The sequence below is a fragment of the Protopterus annectens genome, chromosome 11.part0 (genome assembly GCF_019279795.1).
Source record: "Protopterus annectens isolate FY-2018-M chromosome 11.part0, PAN1.0, whole genome shotgun sequence".
Classification (NCBI taxonomy): Eukaryota; Metazoa; Chordata; order Ceratodontiformes; family Protopteridae; genus Protopterus; species Protopterus annectens.
This window is the reverse complement of record NC_056745.1, coordinates 1,061,478,078-1,061,483,943: the sequence shown is the minus strand read 5'-3', so window position 1 is coordinate 1,061,483,943 and position 5,866 is coordinate 1,061,478,078.

The following is a 5,866-nucleotide window of genomic DNA, read 5'->3' as shown; positions in this document are numbered from 1 at the left end:
GGTGTATACTCAATTTTCACTTTACTGGTGCATATAACAATAGCCAGGAAAATCGCTAGAATGAACTGTAAAAGTGACATTATACATTAATTTACAGAATTTAAACATATTGTCTCTTTTGCGTGTCAATAAGAAATCTCATAGTCCAGAAAAGTATGACACTTCACATTGGAGAACACCTGGCTAATGAGTTTAGCAAGCATTTTATATTGGGTGAGACTACAGGAGTAGAGGCTATATTAATTCTGAGTACATTCATAGGTGGAAAGTTTGCGTACTTGACTTTTAGTTTGAATGTGGTGAGATCTGCTTTAGGATGCATCAGACAGGATACTGGAAAATAATGATACAACAATAGAATGAACCCGTAATAAGCAAAAAACAATGGCCAGGAAATCCAAGAAGTTCTTTTCTTCAATCACCAGTGCATACCCCACACCCCCACTACTTATATATACCAACTCTGAGGTCTCACTGACATAAACAATATAGCAAGACCACTGCTATGCACCTTGCAGTCCACTGCACACTTTCACACATACACCCGTGAAAAACACAGACACTACTCATGTACAAACATCTACATTTACACACACATACTCACCTACCTAACCCAACCAAGCCCTAATACTTCCATAAAGATTCAAAAACAAAACAGTAAAACCCATAAAAAAAACACATACTTACTATTTCCAAACATAAGCACACGTTGACCACCATGTCTAAACTCTAGAGTACACTATCCCTTAAAGAGATAGCACACTATCGGCTACACACCACACCACTGCTACCACAAATTAGAAAACCTAACATTCGGGAATATGCAGTTTCAAATAACAGCACTTTCGTTATTTTCATCTCGGGTGGCACAGTGGTACAGCGGTTAATGTTGTCACCTCACAGCAAGAGGTTCTCCAGTTCGATTCTCGGCTGGGGTACCTTCTGTGTGTAGTTTGCATGTTTTCCCTGTGTTCGCGTGGGTTTCCTCTCGGTACTCCGGTCTCCTCCCACATTCCAAAGACATGCATCTGGAGCATTTCTCCCCAGGCCTCTGCTGAAAACAGGCTCTGTGGAACCTAGTCGGACATTCCTGGTCAACAAATGTTAAATAAAATAAAAAAAAAAAAAAAAAAAAAAAAAAACTGAATACTCTGATGTCTCGACTAAAAAAGATTTAAGGAGTAAAACAGTACACTGAATGATAGCAAAAATGTATATAAAATGCTCACCGATAATTCATTTAAGCAAGACAATTACATATTCAAATAAGCACCCTACAATTAAAATAGGATACTGGAAAATAGCCTGCCAGCGTTTTGTGGCTCTTTTGGTAGCTTGTATTCATTATATTTCTGCAATTGTCATTTGTTTTTTATATAAAATGTTACTATTTGATATCATTCCCAGCTTGCTGGAAACTTGCTGATCTTATTCCCATTCATAAAGGTGGCACTATGGACAAAATTACAAATTTGTAGGCCAATTAGTCTTACACATTTAGTAGGTAAAAGTTTTGAAAGGTGTCTGTTAACAATTCTGATTAGTGGCTCACATGGGGTGTTTACTGGATACATCTCAACATGGTTTTATTAAAAAATGTTCAACCACTACAAGCTTGACTGATTTTTATCAGTCTCTGTCTTTCACACTACATCCGGGACTTTCTGCAATACTTGCTTATGAGGATTTATTTAAGGCATTTGATAGTATAGCTCATTCTACTACCACAGATATGATGCAGAAACAAAATCCTTATATTATCCACCAGGTTGCACATTGGTTGGCTGGGAGACATCAGAGATTGATAACTGAAAACTGTACATCTGGGATCGCACAACTACAGAAGGGACTACCTCAGGGATCCTGGGACCTTTATTATTTCACATTGTGTTTTTATCTATACCAAAAGCTTCTAATGTTTGATTAACAAAGTATGCTGATGATATAAAAACTGGCTGTGTGGTTGCTACACTCATGATTTTGACATATTCAGCCAGTATTTCATCCAGGTTGCTACATGATTGAATCACAATGGGTTAAGAATTAATAAGGAGAAATTTGGTGTTTTGCATTTTGGTCTATTGGTCTAAAGAACCTGAAAGAGTATACAGAGCTGGGCATCATTGCTGGTAATTATTTTAAATTTAGGACACATGCTTAGTTAACAAAATCTAAATCTATTTGAATAACTGGCTAAATTCTAAGAAATTCTGACAAAGGGAATGGGGAAGTGCTTAAGAAATTGTTTATAGTCTATGTTCAACTTCTTGTAGAAAATAATATGTTGTTTTGTTTATATAAAAAAGCATGAATTATTATTAATCAATGGTATACAACATAAATTTACAAGGAGAATTTCAGACCTTAGCTGTAACTCATATCATTTTAGACTTGCGAATGGCATATTTGTGGAACAGATAACCATTATTTATTGGACAATTGAGTTTATTATATCATTTTAAAAATTCATTAGATAAATGGATGGACTCAAAGGTGTATACATTTATAATGAAGTCAGAATTTTAATTTATCCATTGCTCCCTACACCATTGTAATTGAACCATAGAACAATGTAATATATCGAAACAACAGTTACATGACTATGAACTGTCTAGCTAAAATTCCAAAATGAACAAAGAAATATATGAATAAAATAAAAGAAAGTAAACATTTTTTTTATTGGAAGGAAGATAGTACTTGAAGTGGAAGAGTTATGGAAATATTTTCAGCAAATGTTTACTGACAGGTTACAAGCTGTCACTGGAATAGTTATACTATAATTGGTAATAATATCAAGGAAACATCACGTGATTACCAGGAGTGGAAAGCATGAAAACTGAACAATGGGGGGTTTTATCCCCAAATGCCTCATTCTAATCAGATCTGAAAATGGAAGATATATTTTGTTAATCAGTCACATCTACAGTTGCAACATAAGGGAGAAAAGACCTACTGTGATAAATTGCTTCACTGCATCATTTTTGAGGTCTCAGAATGAAAATTCTTCAGCTAGGTGCAATGAAGGAGAATGCATTTTCCCTCCTAGCTATAGAAGTTACTTAAGCAGGTATGGCAAATGTAAGATATGTAAGTTAGTTATGATTTCATTCCATTCCAGTTTAGAAGCAGAAGATCTAGAGAAGTCTATAGATATGTCTTTATTTACGAAGCTTTACTGCTTTGAAAAATCGAGACTGAGAAGCCAATGAGAATTCTGCTTTCCCAAATTAAACCAAAACAGACAAAGACCACTTGCTTGTCAAAAAGCAAAAATATAACATAAAGCAAACTAAAACAATGTAGTCAAAGCTGGAAACTTCCTTGTGTATTGTCTACATAAAATGTTTGCAGGGGTTTAAAAAAACTGACAAAAAACAGGCGGTGATACTAATGTTAGTGTAGTTAATGTGCTGCTAAACAGTGGTTCTTAATCTTTAGAAGGAATCTATTAAAGATGTAGACATTTAACGTTAATAGCTTAACTCCAGTGTTTGAGTTGTTTTTGTATTATTTTACTTTTCCTCATAATGCAACTCTTTGACTTTACAAACATAGGTATGAGACACAAAAACAGAGACTGCAGTTACTGCAGCTTGTAATATCTCACCATGTTCTGGGTGATGTTTGAGAGGCTTTTACTTTGTTCCTATAAAGAAACTTGCACAACCTGAAGGGTAAAATTGGTCTCAAGGCAGTGAGTTATAGAGAAAATGATGAAGATTGTAAGCATCACCAAAGTCAGACCATGCCAGTAGGTGTCCATCAGGGCTTAATTGTTCCCAGTAATGTAGTTTGTTGCATTGCTTTAAATCCTTCAAAGTATCTCTGCCAAAAATATCCCATGTGCTTAGGTGGTCTATGGGGAGCAGCAGCTTTCTCAATTTCAAGGATGAAGAAGCTCTTAATCCTTCTTTAAGAGCTTTGACAATAGCTTGCAGAATCAGTAATTTCGCAGCTAATTATAACCCTCTGTACTATAGAAGGCCAAACACATTTGATGGCCCTCCCAAGGTCTATTCAGGTAGCCTTTCTTTCTACCTGTGCTAGACCACCTGAATCTGGGGGTAAAGGACAGATGCTGCCAGCTCATAGTTGACCCTCCCATAGGTAATTCCTCAAAGAGACTTTCATCCTAACCCAAAAGCTATGCAGTGGGGGTTTGGAAGGCCAGTGGCATGTGTAAGATTTGTGGGAGAACAAACCAGCTAACTGTCACAAGGCCTAGGCTAACTGTTTGAAGATATTGCCTGTGCTGCTGAATAAATAAATTCCATGGAGTTGAATTGGGTGGTCCGTACTGAGTGGTACACCTCTTCTTCTTCTTTCAGCTTTTCCCGGTTAGGGGTCACCACAGCAGATCATCTGTCCGCTCATGATTGGCAGTGGAGTTTTACGGTGTTGAGTTGCCAGCCCAGTGCCCAACCTTCCACAGAAGGTGCACACACACATGCATTCACACCTAGGGCCAATTTTGAGTGTCCAATCCACCTACTGCATGTCTTTGGGATGTGGGAGGAAACCGGAGCACCCGGAGAGAACCCACGACTGAGTGGTACACCTCTAACACTGCCAAATGAAAAAATCATTAATTAAAAAAAGATAAACAGCTACACCCAGCCTCTGTTCTGCTCATAGCCATTTTCTTTTGGTCTTGTCCATGAGATGTAAGACATTGTTCCCATCTGCAGGAAATTGCAGCCTCACATCTGGGCTCCAGGTTATCCATTGTCACAGAACTCGACCACAGAGCCATAGCAGCCCATGACCAAACCCTGTAGGACTGCACTTGTGACTGGTCAGCAGTCAGCTACTTGCACACTGCAGGTTCTATCTGTGAGCCAGTTTACAACCTACAGAGTGATGTAGGGGAAGATGCCTACCTTACTGAGTTTTTCTATGATTCCTGAGTGGGAAATGGTAGCAAAGGCCTTGGCCAGATCAAGGTAGGCTGTATGAATCACCTTGCTGTCATCCACAATTCTGGGGACTGACTAAAAGAAGTCAATCAAGTTGAGCAGGCATGATCTACCCTTCACAAAACCAAATTGAGTGGGATCCAGAGTTTGGAGATTTCCTATATCCTTGTTTATTAGGTCCATGATGATGGGTTCCATAGCTTTGCATTTCAGGCTTGCCAGGCTAATGAGGTGATAGTTCCCAGGGTCTGTAGTCACTCCTCCTTTGTGGTGAGGGATGACTGCAGCAGTGCGCCATTTGGTAGGGACAAAGCCCAAAACGAGGCTGTGATTGAACAGGCCACATGGGTGAGGTGCCATTTCACTCTCTAGTTCATGTAGAACACAGCCAGGGATATTGTCAGGTCTCAAAGAAGTAATATTCTTGGCCTTGGACAATGCTGTTTTAACCTGTGCAGTAGTAACACTGGGTGCCTGCAAGTTTCTTGTTAATGTGATAGTGTCATGGTGATTACTGTTGGGGGTGGTGGGATGGACTGTGGATTTCGCAGGTGATTAGTTTCTGGTTGGATCTAAGCAGGCAGGAGTTGACTATTGGTGTAGAGCAATGGTCTTCCATGTTGGTAATGGCCAGGTCAAGGAAGTTGCTACCTCTATTGGTGGTAAGAGCTAGCTTGTCCTGGGCAATGGAATTAATGGTACAAGAAGGGTGGTCGAAGTCGCCCAGTATGAGTGTTAGGTTGGACCCTAATATTCCCCATGGGTGTTTAGGAATGTGGCGTGAGTCTTGGGACGTGGTTGGGGACCTATAGCAGGGTACAACCAGAATCGCTGTCTTACTCAATGTTAGCTGCACCTCTAGTATCTCTGATGCATTATGTTGGGCTAACAGTGTGGAGGTGTGCACATCCATTATGAAAATGGAGACACCTCTTCCTTTAATGCTTTGG